Below are 19,367 nucleotides of genomic sequence, written 5' to 3'. Positions count from 1 at the left end.
AAAACTTTTCATTTGACGAAATATATCTTCAATAAATTTGGCATGGGCTATTGTCCAATTTAACGGTGCAATATCGGAAGATTGTGTAGATCGAGGCACTACAGCATATAGCTACAAACTGACCGATCACAGTTCTTGTAAGGAATCTTTTTATTGTTTTGTGAAGGGTATTATAGCTGCGATGGAAGCGAATTTAACGTTTTTTCTTGTTTTTTTTTGTTTGTATAAATATTGAGTTCTGAAATATTACAAAGAAATGCATTAATCATAATATAAACCATTTGATAAAGAGTTAGCAACGATTTTATATTTTTTTAATCATGGTTTGTTTTATCTTTAATCAAAATATATTTTAGAAAATTATAAAGTACTCATTCTGTTTCTTATGAGAAGAAATAGAATCTTTGGTTAGGCCCGAAATTCTTGCAATATTGTCTTTAATACAAAAGTAATTGAATGTTTTTAATAAAATAATATTATATATAATAATAATATGTTTATAAAATAGTACAATAATAAAAATAGTTATACATTATTTACATAAAAACGATTAATAATATAAACAGAAAAAGTTACAAATAAATTTTATAAAAATATTATTAGCTTCTTATTTATTAATTTAATTCAAGTTGAATTTGAAAATATATTTTAACAACATCGTTTTGAGAATAAATATCATAGATTCTAAAATAAACAAGCGAATTACCTACTTTCCGAAATTTAAATAATTCTTAAAAGTCTTAAAAAGTATTGAAGTAACTAAAAAATAATGTTATAAAAAAAGTATAGCATTGAGTAAAAACTGTATCAAAAAAATGTTATATCTTTATATGTTAAAACAAAAACTTTTTTTTTATAAAAATCAGCAAATTAAAATTTTTTCAAAATATAACGGAAAAAATTAAATATGCAATTATTTTAATGTCATATTATGTTGAAAAAAATATTTTAAAATTGTTAGACAAGTAGCAGTTAATTTCGAAAGATAAGCTTAGAAGCTTCAACAATTTTTTAAAATGAAAATTATATTTGATCATTCATTTTATTTCATTTCATACAATTTACAAGACTGAAATTTTCAAGTATAAATTTACGGAGTCGAGAAAATTTTACTTACGACAGTAGTTTGTTTGTGCCTCAACTTAACCTCAAAAATATTATTATAATTTTTTTTTTTTTAAATGTAAAAATTAATACTTTTGTTTAAACACACATTGCTTTAAGAAAATGTTTTTATTATATTTAAAAAAAAAAATTCTTAAGAAATGTCTTTTTTATAATTTTCAACTAAATTTTTGTATATTTTTTTATAATTACATTTCTAAACTTTGATTACAGCTGTGCTAAATAAATTTAAAAAATCTGCAAAAAAAGGTTTTTATTGAAAATATTAACTAGTTTTCAACTAACAACAGTGGCAAATAAAAGGAAAAGTGCAAAGCAAGAAAATTCAAAAAACAACTTGTGCAACAAAAGTGTAGAAATATACATAAATACATACATGAATAAATATATTTGTGTACAATAAATTATTTATACAGCCAATCAGCGCTAGCAAAGCGATAGCAACAAAAAGTGTGTGAAACAAAAGAGAAAAGTAAACAAAATAATAATAACTGTAATAAGAGGCAGGAGAATCCATATTATTACTGCTATTTTTAAACAAAAAAGCGGCAAGTGAGTAAATATACAACAAACTGCGGAGTAATTTGTTGTTGTTTTTGCTGTGAATTACAACGCGCTGAACAAGCAAGAAAAGTGAACAAGTTCGTCACCGCAACAACAAAATATTACAGAAATAAAAATAAGAACCGCAGCAATACTAAAAAACCAACAACAGAAATCCCACAACAACAACAACCAGAAAGCATCAACTACAGATTTCGCCTTGTGCATATGACGAGCTCATTTTACTCGTGCAACAAGCGGCAAAAATAGCGAAAAAAAGTATTTTTTCACAAAACCAGACAACCAGGCCCAGCAACAACACAACAGCTGCAAATAACTGAGAAAAAATTTTTGCATTTCATTTTCAACGAAATTAAGGTAAAAATTAATTTTAGAATTAAGTAATTAAAAAGAAAATATTTGAAATATGCATTAAGTTGCCTCAAGTATAGAGTCACTCGCACTCACATGTCAATACATAAGTATGTGGGCATGAGTGTGCCAGTGTAGCAGCCCGTTATCTGAGTTGAGTGCGCTTACGAATATTTGTTTGTTTTGAGTGTTTCAAGAGTGTGGAATGTCTCGGCAGTGTGTTTGTCATAATGAAAGCAACAAGATTATATTTATATAAAATAACTTTTGTAGTCTATTTACAGTTATGTCAATAATTGTGTGGGTCAGTTAACGGGTTTTATGTAGAAGAAAATGTCAGCTAAAGTATTCTGATATTTTCGAAGTTTTTGGAGCTTTTCCTGTAAAAAAGTTTGCTTTTTAAAACACAGTATTTGAGGTCTACGTAAAATTCAGGGCTAGAAGAAGCTCCAAACGTTCTTTAAAGCTCTTAATATTTTTTTGTAATGCAGGATAAAATCTTAGGTACTTTAGAATTCATATAAAAATGTATTTTTATTTATTAAAATGTTGAATATATATACTTATGCCGTTATTGCTAAAAGAAGCACCCAACGACTGAGAGAGTGCTTAGACACTTTTCGATTTCATACTCAAAAATTCACGAAACATTTTAATACTTATGAGTACTAAATAGATAGAAGCATTAATAAGTATATTAAATATATTTTATGCTAAAATGTCTTCAAAAAAATATTTAATTTGCTTAGAAACCAAGTTATTCTTCATTATTTTACTTTTAATTTTTTAGGTATTTCTTAAATTCTTCACAGTTTTCCCTTATATCGGTATATTGCACTTTAAATTGTATTCACTTTTTAATAGTATAGGCTTTGACAACATTTAAACGTTCATCTTTCTCTTTCAAAGAATAAGAGACGTCCAACGCTCTTTTATTATTTGCATCGCATGATGACCAATGTAAAACCAGAACAAATCTTTCAATGATTATGCTAATTTTCAAAATAAGTGCTGTGGGTGTAGATTTGTCACTTCCAGCTTAAAAATCTAAATTCCAGAAAATACAAATGTAATCACACATTAATATACTCTCTCTACATTATGTGTATAGGTTTCTCTGTATGTTTATTCACAATAATTTATTGCCAAGAAATATGTTTCAAAGTTGTTCCATGTCTCTAGAGAGGTAATATATAATTAATATAAATTAACCTTTAGTAAAGCAATTTGAGACGTTTTGCTGCTGCTTTTATAATTATGTTCCAGCACAGGTATGTAAAATTCGCCACCTTACAATGAACTCGGTATGTAACTTGGTTTGATTATACTAAATTGCCAATATACTTGGCTGTGCTCTCAGTCACTTTTTGCAGTATTTTTATCCTTTCCTTTATAGCTTTCTTTAGACGACACACAAGAGTTGCATCTCAACTCTCTTACAAAAGTACTACTTCTTTATATTTTATCAGAATTCCGTTCAAACACTTCATTCAAGATAAGCTACTTTTTTTTACCTCGGATCTCACCGTATTATGAAATTATCAAAATCGTTTACGGTAGAGCTATTTTTGTATTCTCGGAATGCATTCAAATCGCAATTTTGTATATCGATTTGAAAGCTGTAGAGTGCTTGTATCACTCTCACTCAGAAAATAATATCATAGATGAGCACCCTAATATCGCTTTTTACTCTTTTACTCCAACACTGAATATACATCCAGGTTATATTCATACGGATTGATCTGATTTACGTAGCAAGGTTTACTGGGCCTAAATGATACTAGTTGACAGTCATTCTTTCTTTGAGTTCACTCGACCACTTTCTTTGAAATCGCAGTACACTTTTTTCAATATATTTTATATTATCTATTTTTAACAGCAAAACATGCGAAATATTTACAATCTACATATCAGAAATATGTCTTCTAAAATATACCCTAAAATAGCACTTACACGTCCCAGACAAATGGGGCAAATTCGAAGAAGTCAACATAAGATGGTAGTAGATTTGCAAAGCGAGCAGGAGAAGCTTGCAAAAACTCAGTTTGCAGCTGAACGAAGTGTGAGAAATGAAGGGTGGGACTAACCAGCGGCCAGGCAACTGGGAGCTACATACATGTATATATGTATATATATGTGTATCTATGTATGTATATTCATCAACAACGTGCATCGCAACGCGTATCTGTTGGATGTGCAGGCTTTTGCCTTGCTCCACGTATGCGTTTTTCGCTTTTGTTTCCATATTCTTTAGGTTTTTTGTGTTGTTGTGCGGCGTTTTGCCGAAGCAAATATTAAAGCATGTGCGGCGGTGTATTTGCCCATACAATATGTGGTTTATACATAAGTATGTAGATATCGGCATATACTTGTACATTTAAATTTACATATGTATATACAAAGTAAACACGCATATTTCGTAGGCTCACGAGCTTGCGTTCGCCTTTGCGCTCATCGACGCGGTCCACGAACGAAAGCAACAACGACAAACTATTTCGTGTATTTCTTTTGTGGTTTTTGTGTGACTTTTTTGGTTTTTTAAGCAGCCGATAAGGCAAATATTTGAAGTGTAAAAAGTACAAAAGCAAAAAATCAAGAACAAGAACAAAACAATGGCAAGCCCTTCAAGCATTTGCCTGTATACATGTATGTACATATGTAAGGGTGTGTGTGTGCTATGCAGCAGTTTCTGAAGCGTTCAAAAATTATGGAAAGTATTAAATGTACTGTTTATACTAGATATACATATATATGTATGTATGTTTAGGCGTACACTTGAGTGGTAAATATTAGTTCCTTGCTTAGAAATTCGATTACCTTGGGATTGTGTGTGTGCCATTTTTTATAAACAAATGCGTGAAATAGTTTGGAATTGCCTGCATTATTTACAAATACTTGTAAATAACTTGGAAACGAAAAGCAATTGGAACGAGAACCGACAAAATGTTGAAAACAAATGAAAGAAAACTACAGTTGCATAAATCCCAAGGCAATTTCCTATATTTTGAATACTAAAGGCTTTTCCACTCATTATGAAAAAGCAAATGTTTGATTATTATTAGTTACTATGCTATAAACTTTATAGCAAACGTAATTATGGTGAATAACTCATAACCGCAAACATATGTCTATTTACATATAAATTATACTGTGTTATAACGATATAGCAACTTTTAAGAGTTACCATAATTTTATAGCACGTTTATTTTTGTGCATAAATGCATTATTTGTAATATATAACAACTTCTGGTTGTAAATATTGTGTATATGTTTTGCTATACTACTTAAAACTAAGAATTTGGATAAAAAAATTACATTACATAGAGAATTACAAAACTATACATATGCTAATAAATTTACCAATAATTTAGAGCTATTTGTTCAAACTTTTTTAATTGTATAAAGAACACTAAGTAACCAATTACGCTATGCTGTAAACTTTATAGCAAAACTAAAATTTTAGCGAATATAATATATATCTATGGTGTAAATAATTTGCTACAATACTCGTACTAGAAACCTTGAATTCAGGTAAAAGAAATTGTGCTGCAAAATAGCATAACAAATCCAAGAATATGAAAGTTTTTATAAAATTTACTAGTGAAACGTGAAAAATATGTGTGTTTTGTGCTGTTGTTTTTAGCATATAAATATTAGGTATTTCACTTCTTAAAATAAATTAATAATAAATTATATAGCTATTTCATAGCAAAAAAAGTGCTATAAAATTTATAGGAATTCAGTTAACAAGCAAGTTTGAGTTTCTGCGTCTCTTATTATAAACAAAGTAAATCTATAAGAAGCTAATAACTAATGAGTTTTTGAGAGAACTCATTACTTTTTCAGCTCTTACATAGGAAAGTCAATTGCTATAAAAAATATAGGAACTCAGTAAATCAAACGTGTTGGTTGTCTGCGTTACCTACTGTAATTTTTTTTAAAAAAATGTGTTTCTGATGCTGCTATAATTTTTATAGCAATTAAATATTTTAGTACCTAGATGTTAGAAGAATTCTTCATGTATTGCAAAATATTATTGCATAAATTTCTTTCGTTTTTAGCTTGCATAGTGCTACTACAACCTCTAAAACCACGTGTTATTCTTAAAACATGTGAAAATTTTACAAAAATGTTGCTAATTGCAACAACAAAAGGTTTTGCGCTACGCAGTGCTAACTATGGCAAATGTTCAAATTTTAACTATGCAAATGTGCTATAAATGCATAAGTACGCGAATGTTTATAAGCATAGAAATGTATGCGGGCTTTAAAGTTTACGAAAAGCTGCTAATATGTTGGCTAAACGGAATAGACTAGTCTTACTTGTTGGCTTAACTTTGCTGTCTAACTTAGAAGATACAATCGTTTTTTGTACGAAATTCATTAGCAACAAAGTGCCTCACTATAAAGAGATTGATAGTTTTTTTCAACTCATAAAGCAATATCTTTACTTGAAAATTATGATCTTTGGAAGATTTTTTTCATTTTCTCCATATATCATTTCTTCAATCTCAACAAATTGTTTTAAATATAAGCAATGCGCCAAAGTTAATTTATCATAAAAATACTTACTTTTTTTTTGCTCGCAGCCCAAATGACTGAGTCACTACGTTTGGTTTATCAGGGAATTCAATGTAAATCACTCTCACTCACTTTCATACTCACTCACTCACTCGCTCGCTCACGCGCTCATTTGCCCCGTCACTGGGTCCGACCATTAAATTTACTGACTTTACGCCCTTTTGCCTTTTTGCTTTCGCTTTTACGCGCAACTTTTTGCTTTTCCCGCTAAATGTATGACAATTTTGTTGTATTTCTTTATTTGCACTAGCGCAAGTTTTTTATTTTTATTTTTTATTCGTTTATTACTTATTGCTTACTTTGCTATACGATTAAGCAATTTGTTTAGAAAGCAATGATTACTTTCAGATGATTGAGTCGAGTGTAGGTGAAGGAATGTAAAAATAAGTAAGAAGTAAGAAAGCTTCTATTAATAGCAAAATATGGATATTTTGATCACTTTGTCGCTTTGAGAAGCGCAACTCGAAAATAGTCTGTTTATCCACCAAAATTATAAACATGCCCTTTAATTGCGCCAATTAAATTATTATAGACACTAAAACATTTACACAAATGTTTTCTTGTAGTTTTTCCTGTCTTAATAGATTTGAGTATAAGCTTTTGTCAATCCAATTCGGTTTCAGTAATTTTTGTCATATCGATAAAAATCTATACTCGACTTATGCTAAGTTCTTGTATAAATTTAAGCTCAAAAATTAAATTTTAATAAAAAGATTTAAGTCTTTCTCAATGTCTCACAATATTAATATATTTTTGTTCCTTTAACTTTGTTGGACTTTAAAATGTATCTAAATATCATCAACTGTTCTGACTTTAATGGAGCGTTTAAACTTATATATAACATAAGTTAATAATAATGTAATTTATTTGGCAAATTTTTGTTTAGAAAGTGAGCTTTAAAAGCTTTAATATCTATGCTTCGATGGATATTGTCTCTAATTTCAGCTCTTTAAATTATTTGGTATTTTTTCCCTAAAACTTATATATAGATATATTTTTAAAAGGCTACTTGAGTGAAATATTGTCTACACTTAGGCAGCTTATTTATTAGCCATGCATATTTTAGCCAAGACTTATACCAAATCCTTGCTAAATTATTTTTAAACAGTTATACCACTATATATTGTAGTTGGTGTAGTAACTCACAGCACTCTAACTTTTTTTGGGACACTAAAACCGCATTTAATTCATATGTTCTCCCACTTAGGCTGCTTTTTTAGCCATAATGTATATTGTAGCGAAGTCACACAACCAAAATCTCGATCAAGAGTATATATATATATGAAAATATTTCGATAAATTAATAGTTCAACATGTTAAATTATTTCTTAGTTGGGTATATTGGGAAAATAAAAGTCCCAATGGACACTGAGTAAAGTGTTGCCTACATTTAGGCTGCCTGTAAAATATCATGTGTATTAAGTAAAGACTCCCACACAATACGTCGGCAGTGTACATAATAAAAAAATGTTCAATGATTTAGTTTTAACGGCTTACCGAATTCAATAATAAACGAAATTTTGAGCCAATAATTTAGTTTTTTATTTAAATAGCTTCCATTTACAAATTTCTAGTTCGAAAACGAAGAAAAAAGCGGTGTAAGTAGGCAATTCTAAATATATATTTTCCACAAATTTTTGAAAAGTATTGAAAAACAACTTTAAAATTTTTAATAACTTAAATTTTTGTATTTGTTTTTAATTTCAAGTTTTTTTTTTACTAATTTTAATTTTTTTGATTAATTCAATTATTTTTTTAATTTTCTTTTTTCCTACAACAATGTACGTTTTATAAATCCATGAGATAATTATTTAGTCTTTGCTTCATTCCAAAAAGAAAATTAATTTTATCCTGAAAATTTCTTTCCGTTTAATTAAATGTAATATAAGTTGAAAGAATTATGTTACCAAATTTGGAACCGATTATATAAATTTTTGCAAATAAAATTTTTGCAAATTTTAAGGAGAAAGAAATACAATCACGCTTTCAATTCGCTAACTTCCAACTGCCACCTTACATCATAATCGCCTCTTATGTCTCTTACATTAAAAATTGCTACATTTTTTATGACCACCGAACAAAAAACGAGTTTGCTGAACTTTGAGCTACTGCGGCCAACGACAAAATATGATAAAAACAACAAAAAATTATTTCGAAACTCATAAATATATCTGGAAAACACAAAATCCAATAGACGAAAATCAATTAAAAACTTAAAATAAATTTACATAAATACACACACTTATACATTTAGCAACACACAAACACATGAGTGCTGTCACTGTTACCAAACGTTAAGACCCATAAATATCTTAGACCAGCTTACAGCTTTTATTACATATAACCAATATTTATATACATTATGTACTACATATTGATACATACATATGTGCGTTAATAAATTGGTTTATAAAAGAGATGCTCGTATGGATTTCATGTTAAAAAGGCGCCAAATAATCAGCGGCAAAAGAAAAACTGGTTTAGGCTGACACACTTTGACACACGCTTAAGCTCTTACCTTTTCACTTTTCTTTTCATAAACACACACATTTCAACGTCTAAACACATATAATATACACCTTTACATACAAGTACATATGTATGTGTGTGCATACTTTTTCAATTTTTTCTTTCTTTCTTCAACTTTTTTCCTTAAAGCGCATCTTCGATTTCGATTTCGACGAGCCATCAGATTATTTAAGCCTTTTGAAAAACCAAAAAGCAAAAGCAAAAAATTAAAAAAAATAAATAAAAGCAAAGCTAAGCAGTCTTGGCAAATAAATTGGGCAAGAAAGTGTTGCAAATTGCGGGTTGCATGTGAAATATTGTTTGCCAAATCAAATTGACAGCTCCACAAACAATGCAATAGACGTAAAGACTTACGTAATTGAGTTATTAAATCAAGACAAATAAATGTAAAAGAAAAAGCAAATAACATATACATATATGTACGCAAGTATATATTTATATATGAACTACTTGTAAATTGTGAGTGTAATGTTCAAGAATTTAAATAGCAATGCAATACTTCTGCAGAAAATATGCCAGCTTGAGCCAAGCTATCGGTTGTGGTCAAAAATTAAAGAAAACAAATAATGTCAATGTAATTTTATATAATATTATATATATGAAAAAAAATAACGTAAAAATTTTAAATATAAATTTTTTTCACTAACACAAAAAGTTTATTACGAAACTCAGAATATAATTAATACCAACGCTAAAAGGCTTAATTTTCCAAAGTCGCAAAAATATAAAAAAAAAATTATTTTTATTAATATTTTTTTGTATAAATAATAAATCAACATATAAATTGAAGAACAAAAGATGGTAAAATATAATAACTTTCAATTTAAATTTCAAGTTTTCTTAATAATTTAAATACCAACATATGTACATATGTCTAAAATTGCAAAAATATTTTTAAAAAATATTAATAGTTAATTTTTCATAATTTTTCCGAATATATAATTATAATTTAAAATAAAAATTGTTAACCCCAAATCTCTTCCCTCTTCAAAACTGCTGTCCTCACATCTTCAGCTTTCTTCTTCAGTTTTCTTGTTTATACATTGCTGCTCGCTGTGCATTTTCAGCTATAACTTATTTCGTTAGCTCTGCCACTAAACGGTATATTCAACAAATTGAATTGAAGTCAATTGGACGCTGAGGGCAAAGAAAGAAAAAAGCATATGTAAGAGGTTAGACGGGAGGTTAAAAATTTCGACCTTTTCGCTGTCAAGAGTGCAATGCAGTGCGTTATAAATATATATACCATAATAAATAAATATGCTTGCTGCATATATTCACATATACACATATAAATATACGTACCACAAATATAATATATATCATTTGCAGGAAGATTCAAAAGCTCACGGAAATTTTATTTTCAAGTTTATTGAAACAACACTGACTGGACTTTCATTTTTAGAAACTATAAACTTCCCTGATTGCAATCGATTTAAACTATTAAAATATATATAAAAAAAAAACAAAACAAAAAAAAAGTATATATATATTAGATTATACTACAAAAAAAAATTCTAAATATAATTGCAATGCCACTTTTAAACTTAAAAACATTTTTTTTTTATCATAGTTTTGAAAACAAAAAATTATTTCTGAGGTTTTGAAAATTTCCAATTCCGATAGAATTACAAACACAATGTAAATCTCATAATTTCAAAATTTTCAAAAATGTCAATTTATACATTAACAACAGAAAAAAATAATTTGTTGAATTTTATTAAATTTTAAAATTTTGGAAAATAAATATTAAAATCAAAACTTTCCAAAAATAATTTTTCAAATTATATTTTTATATATGATTTTTTTTCAGAAAAATTGTTTAAGTTTTCTCCCACAATTTACTAAAATTTTCCTGCTAATTTGTGAAGTTGCTAGTCAAAATTTTCTTTTGGAATTTTAACATATTGTTAACAAATCATATATTGTTGAATTTTAACGAATCGTACTAAATTAGAACATTTTAGAAAAACAATTAGTTAAATCTAGGTTATTTAAGTTTTTTCTCAAAATTTATTAAATATTAAACGACAAACTTTTCCGTTAATTTTTTTGGGTGCTAGTCAAAAAAAATTTTTTTTTTTTGAACTATAACGAAGTGTTAAAAAATAAGATTTTGTTGATTTTTGAAAAATTTAAAAAATTTAAAATATATAAAACTTTTGAAAAAAACATTATCTAAACTATTTTTTTGCATAAATAAAAAACTTTTAATTCTTTTTAGATTTGAAATTTTTTACAAAATTGAATATCATTTAAATTAAAAATACCTCTGTTAATTTTTGTAGGTGCTCGTTGAAAATAAACTTTTTTTTTTAATTTTAACAAATTGTTATAAAAGAAGATTTTGTTGAATTTGAAAATTTTGAATAAAAAATTCTAAATCTACTTTTTTCAAAAACAAAAAACTTAAACTTATATTTTATTACAAAGTTTACAAGTTTTCTACCAAAATTAAGTAAAATTTAATTTAATTTGATTCAAATTTTTCTGTACATTTTTGTAGTTTGCTAATCAAAAATATAATTTTTTTTGCATCTTAACAAATTTTACATAATTTAAAAAGTTTGGAAAAATAAATTATTTAAATTTATAAATAAGTATATATTTGTTAAATTTACTAATGTTTTCAATATATGCTTTTAAACGCTTAGATTTTTGTACTTTGTGCAGTGAAAAAGAAATGCGCCCAAAAAGTACTTCCTCCAATTTAATGAATTTTCTATTAAATTTTTTAATTTTTTCAAACCCTCCCACCCAAACTCCTTCGTGTGGAATGCACGAAACCGCATAGCAGCCAAAAAAATATGCTTATGAGTTTTCTTTCCCACAGCCTACACAGCGGCAACAGTTGTTATGTTATTTAAAATTTTATTTTTCAAACTTTTCCTGTGTCCAAATCGAGTGCTATTTATATTCTTTAGAATGCGTATATGTATATGTATATGTCTGTATACCATACATATGTACATGATTGTACATATATATATATGTATATAGAGTATGTATAAACAGTTTCTCTGAAAAATTGTTGTTTTACTTTGTGCGCTTTAAAAATAAAATAGCACGAAAATTTTCGAAGAAATCGCGGCGAAATGCTTTTCGCTGTGTTCCAGTTCCTTCATCACATATTTTTCCACGCTCGGTGCTGTACCGCTATACATGTGTATATTTATGAATAGATATTTTTTGTGTATCTATGATCTTCATCATTGCAGTCTATTTCACCTTCAGCATTTTCCTACACCTTGCCCCCGCACGCCTTGCCACCTTCACTGGCCGGCAACCATGCGCCTGTCGGCAGGCAGCAGCAGTCGAAATGGCTGCCGCCAATTTTTATTTTTAACTCACCCCAAAAGCGTCTGCATGCCAGCAATCAGCCAAGCACACAAGCTTTCAAAAATTCTCAAAACTTTTCGTTTCTGAATTGTTTTTTGTTTTCTTTTTCGCTGTTTTCGGAATTTCATATTTTCTTCTGTATATTTTCGCTTCAGCGTAGATTTCATTATTTTCAAAATACACATGCCAATTCCCGTTAATGAATGCATGAATTCATTTTAATGCTTAAAGATTTTTTTCGAAAAAGTCAGATAATTTAAATTAAATAAATGCTGCGGAGCTAGGAAAAAATATGAAAGACTTAGTATTAATGAACAGATAATTAAAAGTTATTAAATTTGTGGAAAACAAATTTTTTAATATAAATAAATTAATAGAAAAAACTAAAATTAAATAACTTCTTAATAATATTGTAATTTAACAAATACTCTGTTGGTATACATTTAAGATAATTTTCTAATTGACTCAATTAGGTAACTTTTTGACATATCTATTTAGTTTATTTTCTTAAATTTTTGTGTAGTTATTTTATTTCGTGTGTTTAACGCACGTATTAGAGCAGATAATTTACTAATTGACTCAATTAAATACCTAATTGAAATATCTTTTAAATACATTTTTTAAACTATTTTAAAAATATTGATTTAAGATTTCTATACAAAAATCAAAGTATCAAATATTTTAATTGATTCAATTAGGCTATCTAAAATTTGTTTCAATTCCATTTGTTAAACTTATGTTAAAATATTCGATATAAGATTTTGTATACTAAAAGAAATTACCAAATTTGCTAATTGACTCAATTAAATACATAATTGAAATATCTTTTAAATAAATTTTTTAAATTATTTTGAAAATATTGATTTAAGATTTCTATACACAAATTAAAGTAGCAAACATTTTAATTGATTCAATTAAGCTGTCTAAAATTGCTTTCAAATTTACTTCGTTAAACTATTATTGTAATATTCGATGTAAGATTTCTAATCTCAAAAGTAAGGTAATAAATTTTATAATTGACTCAACTAAGTTTCTGTGTGGAACGTTTAACTAACTTATTTTGATAAATTGTTGTCACACTATTTTTTTATCTAAAAAATTTGCTAATTCTGTCCATTAATTGACTAATGGCTAATAATTTCTTTTTTTTAATAAAATTTAAATGTTAAAAACAAAAATGTATAACACTAGATAATTAAATATATTTCTTGTATTCTGATATAAAAATTTAAATATTTTCAACAGCTACAAAAAATTTGCAAGTTAATTCATTTATTTTCTTTTAAACAAAATTCCATAAACCCCTTTTTTTTGTTCGCTCAATTCTTTGCACTTTGGCTCACTTACCTACTGCTCCAGTTATTAAGTCAATACTTCTTTTACCTTTTGCCATTAATATTTGCTCCAATTTCTTTAAAAAAAAACGCAAAAAAACATTATTTATTGCACTACAGCATACTCTTGCTCCAGTTTTATTGACTCATTCACCACGATTCGTTAGCTAAGCTAATTGAGTTAGAAAGAAAATGCGAAAAAAGACAACTTAAGGCAATGCAAATAGTTGGAAAGGCAACCAAAGGCAGCGGCAGTAATTGATATAAAAAATGTACTCTAAGCCAGAAGTATAATAGACAAATAAGGACATAAAATATTTGAAAAAGTAAATAACTTCAGAAGAGGCAATGAAAAGGGAAATGATATTGTCAAGGAAAATAAGTGAGCAATTTTCAAAGTCAAGATTTACTTAACACGCGATCAGAGAAATATTTGAGTTTAAAAGCAAAATAATTTTTAAAGCTATTTAATTTTTTTAAGTAAAAAAAAGTAGAATAAAGTAAACTTTGCACTAGCTAGTAACTATGTTGGCAATTTCATAAGCTTTGCATACTGCCCTTAATTTAGTTGATCAGTTTTTTCTTCATATTCTCTAAACAATTTGTTAATTGACTGAATTAAAGCTTTCCTCCATATTTTGTAAGCAGCGATTAATTAAGGTTCATAAAAATAACCTTAAAATACAAAACCAACTTCTGCCAACCGAGATCATTTAATTTTTAATAAATATTAATTTTCTGATATTTTCTGTGTCTGCGTGTTAGGAAAAATATCAAATTCTTTGTTTAAGACGTTGTCTTTGTATCCAACATAGTATGAGTAGCTGAGCAGAAGGTGCCACATAATGTTAATTGCAAATATATTTATCTTGAGAGTAGAATGAGAAAACTGTCTGAATATAAAGTTTGCAGAAAAAACTGCAAAATCTTAAAAAACAAATAATTCTAAAAATCTGTTGCTTTATGTTTTTCCTATATGATTTTATGAGAAGAACTTTTTAAATAAAAACTCTTAAAACAAATATGTTATGTTGACTTTATTCCTACGGGGTATTTTGAGTAGAATTATGTCTGTAGTGTTATATTTCCTATTGATGCGTCATATTTTTCTTACAAAATATTTAAGCATTTGATAAAAGTGTTATATTAAGCAAATTTAATTTTATTGTTTAATATATTTTCCTACTGGGTATTATGAAAAAAATGTGTTTTTATTTCAAATTTTGTGGTATAAAATTCTGTTATTGACAGCAAACGAGTCGAGAGCGCTACATTCGATAACTATACCTTGATTAAATGTAATCGAAATCGATAAATATATCGATACATTTGAGAAAGCTCGTAACAGCTGGCGTTCGTTTAATAGATACGGTTAAATATAGAGTAAACTTCGATAATCATTTACAAAAATTATGCTCTTTCTGCAAAAAAAAAGGAATTTCTATATAACAAAGCCAATATTAAACGAGCAGCCCTAACACCTTTGCAGCAAACGCTTCGAGGCTAACAAGAAACAAAATAAATATCAATTAGAGCAAACAAGCAACAATAACAGAAAAGTCACACTATAAAGATAAAGACAATAAAAAAATTTTTGCTTGTGTTAATTGTGAAAAGGTCAACAACAATAACAGCGGTACTTCCAGAAATTAAGGCAAAAGCAAAAACAACAATAACAACAACACTTAGAATAATTAACACAAAGATAGGTGCTTAGCTCGAAGCAGCAAATAAATACTAATCGTGTTAGCGCGAAGACAATTTAGAAGCGAGAGAGAGAAAAAAAATAAATAAAAAAATATCAAGGCGAAGGCAATGAATTAAAGAGCATTCATACAGGCATACATAAGTTTGGCATATTTTTGATACAAGATTAATTAATAATAATGAGAGTCTGCGAAGAAAGACAGAAATTCGCCGAGAAAGGCACAAAGTATCTGGGAGTATGAAAAACTGCATTGTCTGTTATAACGACTACACATGCATGTACATATGTATTTATTTACAGTAACCGGTCGAAGTTGGGATACATATTGACGTGACATGTCTCCTAAGGCCGTCATATAGAGATAAGCCCTGTTATAGATTTCAATTACGGTTATAGTGTTTTTGGACACTTAAGACAACCTAGTTTCAAGAACAACAATTAAAGTTTTGTTTAGAATTACTATATTATCTATATTAAATTATTACTAAGTTTTTGTATTATAATCTAAAATATTTTGTTGTTGCTAATGAGGTCATACACTCCATTATTAGCCAGTAAAGCTGCTCGGCTTTCAGGGTGAATGCACACCTCTCTGAAGAAGGTTTTCTTAAACCCTCGGTTTTGGAGGCAAAATCTGAGTGTTCAACTTAAACTTTTCGGAACGAGTTTTTGGTTTTGAAAAAATGCTTTTCTTAGCCATTGTTGTGAAGTTATGAAGGTTTGTAGATGGAAATCATCTCAGCAAGCTCTAATAAGGTTCAGTTCCGGTTTGCCTTAGATATCTAATATCTTATAAATATTAAAATGGGTAAAAAAAAGAAAAAAAAAAACAACAAACGAAACAACTTTTTGTGACCCGCCCTAATGTATATGTTTGTACATATGTATATAAACATCTGGGACATTGAACACAATATTCGAAATTTAATATTATTTACAAATAAATAAAATAAAATAAAAACGAAACGAATTGTGCCAAGCCAAAACAACAACAGCAACACAATCACGTCAAAACGTAAAAATATAAGCTTTAAAATAATTAAAAATAGGAACAACAACAAACAGCAGCAACCGAAAATAATTTAGTTTTGTGTCAGATAAGCCAAACAACAACAACTTCCAGCTTGGACTGAGCACCGAGATAGGACTATTAATGGAACCATACAAAAAAAATCAGCGTTAAATCGCAAACAGCTACAACAACAAAAGTCTTAATGCATTTATTATAAATCCAAATTAAATTTCATGCACAGCAATAACTGTTAAACAACAAAAAATCCGTGTAATTGCCACGCTGGAGGGCAAAAACAGCGGCGCGACGAGCGCGCATACAAAGCAGAACTCACAAAAACAAATTTCCACTGCGCACCGTTCTTGAAGAAGAGCCAGCTATTGGATACATGGCGGCATTATATGATTCTACTTGTTTCGGTTTTGTTTATTTTCGACTATTTATTTTTTCATTAGCACTTTTCGGCAGTTATTCACGCTGTCTGCCGACACACACATACACACACACAAGCGGACGCACACACTTCCAAAGCGCTGAAGCAAAGATCACGCGCAGCATCCCAACGCACACAACAACCAAAAAAAGAGGGGGAAAAAAAAGAAATCACCACCAAACCAGAATCAAGCACGTAGGTGAAGAAGTAGCAAGTGATGAGCGTCAGGGCAAGAGCACACGCCGCCGCTGAGTGTTGCGCCGCGGTGCGCGCCCCCACAACGCTGCTGCCGAATGCGAGCGCGCTCAAGCGATCGATCGATCGGCTCGAACGTTTGCTGCGCTGCCCGCTACCAAGCAGAATGCTGTAGAAGTTATTTGCGTATATGTGAGAGTGGATACTCTCCCTCAAAGCCGCTTGACCACAATGACTAAGTAGCCGCTGTGGCCTGCAGCTGCAGTGAAGAACCAGTGAAAGACAGGATTTTGGGTTTTTGGCTGACGTAATTGGTAATGTGCTGCTTCGAGTTTGAATATTTTCTTCGCGTGCGGATGCTGTTTGACGGATTGCATCTCATTAAACTCTGGCTTTGTTTGAATTAATATTACAGCCGTTGGCTTAGAAAGATTTTCGTTTGTTAAAATAATAATTTGAAAAATTGGTTGAATTAAGCGTTGTGCTTCTTTTTGTGCTCTCAATGATGCTTTCTCAACTCGAAAGTTTCAGTTATATTAGAAATTTTAATCATATTTTCTAATGTCTTGAATTTATACCCTTAACTTGGTTAACACTTCTGAATTTGCTTCCACAAAAAATCAAAAAATTTGCAGAGCTCCTGAAAGTATGTGATCCCTAGTACATGTCTTATCAAGTAAGTCATGTTTCTTGCTCCCTTACTCCTTATATAGCGAAAAATACCAAGAAAACAGTAAGATTTTGCAATCTACCATTGTTCTAACCTCTAATACAAGAAATTAAAATTTATTAAAAAAAACTTTGGCTTTTTGTTGAAGCAAAATTTGTATAAAAAACCCACATTTTTCGGTCTTGCTAAAAATAATTTTTTCGGAAAATGATTTTACTATTATGTTTTTAAAAGTTTGGCCCGAACTAACAGTTGTTTTCGCCTCATATTTCATATACTCGTATAAAAAACGAGTGATCTTTACTAAAAGTGCTCATACAGCAGTGCTTTGAAGAAAACATTTTTGAGTACATAAAGCAATTTGCATATCTTTTAGATGAGATTATTTTATATATATTATTTTTAAGAAGTTCTAGTTGGTTTTGCGCTATTAAAATGTGATCTTTACTAAGAGTAAGCTTGCTGAAGAGCTCTGTAAATATCATTTCAGCTACAAGACCTAGTTTTTGCATCTCATAGTTGAAGATTTTTTTTTAATATTTTGAGTATCACACTAATTTTCGTGTTTAAAGATTTCAACTGATCCTGCTGAAGAGCTACTATTAGATTCTGTCGGCCTTGATTTACCATAGTACTGAACTCGATGGTGTGTTGGGATTATCTTCTGTCGGCTTTGCATATGTTTTTTGTTAAGTAAAGCACTAAAAACGACAGTGCCGAAGAGCAGCTTTTGTGTTTTGGTGTTTAAATGAGTGATCTTCACAGGAAGTGATCTTCATAAAGAGTTATATGTAGATTATTTATTGTTTAGAAGCGCTAGCTTACCACATTTTCGGGCGAAAGTCGCTAAAAACTTTTGATGAACAACTTTTTCCATTCCGTGCTTTAAAAGTGTGATACACACTAGGAAGAATTCTTTCATATACAATTTTTCATTATTTTGGAGGAAACTGTGAAAAACCTAATCAGAAAATACTGTTGCGGCATTACTAATGCAGTTTTATAAAATTGAAGACCGCAAATGAAAAAATTTTGGTGATCTAGTCAATGATCCTCACTACTCGTGATCTTGTGGGACTCTTATATGCTTTTAAGCCCCAACATTTTGCGTTATAATCTTGTAAGGGCTAAGTTATTGTCATCAGTCATGCTTATTGTGTATATTTACTGCAAATACTGCTTAAATGCTCTTGTCTTGCTTGTCGCTCGATCTTGAATGAAGACAATTAAATGAGTCGTTTGTAATTCTTCATTACCGTTGAGCGACGGGTATGTGAGTATATGAGCTAACATACATACATATGTACGTGTCTATTTCCTCACATACATGATGATATGACTAACGCCAGCTACGAGCGACGCTCCACTACTATTTTAATTAGTGGCTCATTAAACAACAACAAAACGAATAAGAAGCAACAGCAATTAAGAGTAAGTGCGACGATAACACACTTAGAAATTGAAAGCATAACGAATAATAATGCTAGTTTTTATGAGAAACGCTTGTAAACACAAACGCCGGCAAAA

At 29.1% G+C, this 19,367-nt stretch overlaps 1 protein-coding gene across 24 annotated transcripts in view; it reads left to right on the top strand.

Annotated features, from left to right (window-relative positions):
- The window catches only part of mbl (muscleblind), a 498,372-nt gene that overhangs the window by 211,839 nt on the left and 267,166 nt on the right, over positions 1-19,367 (top strand). For 23 of the 24 annotated variants that reach the window (XR_011396187.1, XR_011396186.1, XM_070108959.1 and 20 more), the window contains exon 2: positions 1,339-2,046. The exons of the other annotated variant lie outside the window; for it this stretch is intronic. The gene's annotated coding sequence lies outside the window, so the exon portion shown is untranslated. The remainder of the gene's footprint in view (positions 1-1,338; positions 2,047-19,367) is intronic. 24 annotated transcript variants of the gene reach the window in all.

Source organism: Bactrocera oleae, chromosome 4 (assembly GCF_042242935.1).
Source record: "Bactrocera oleae isolate idBacOlea1 chromosome 4, idBacOlea1, whole genome shotgun sequence".
Taxonomy (NCBI): domain Eukaryota; kingdom Metazoa; phylum Arthropoda; class Insecta; order Diptera; family Tephritidae; genus Bactrocera; species Bactrocera oleae.
This window is presented reverse-complemented; position numbering and strand designations above follow the sequence as displayed.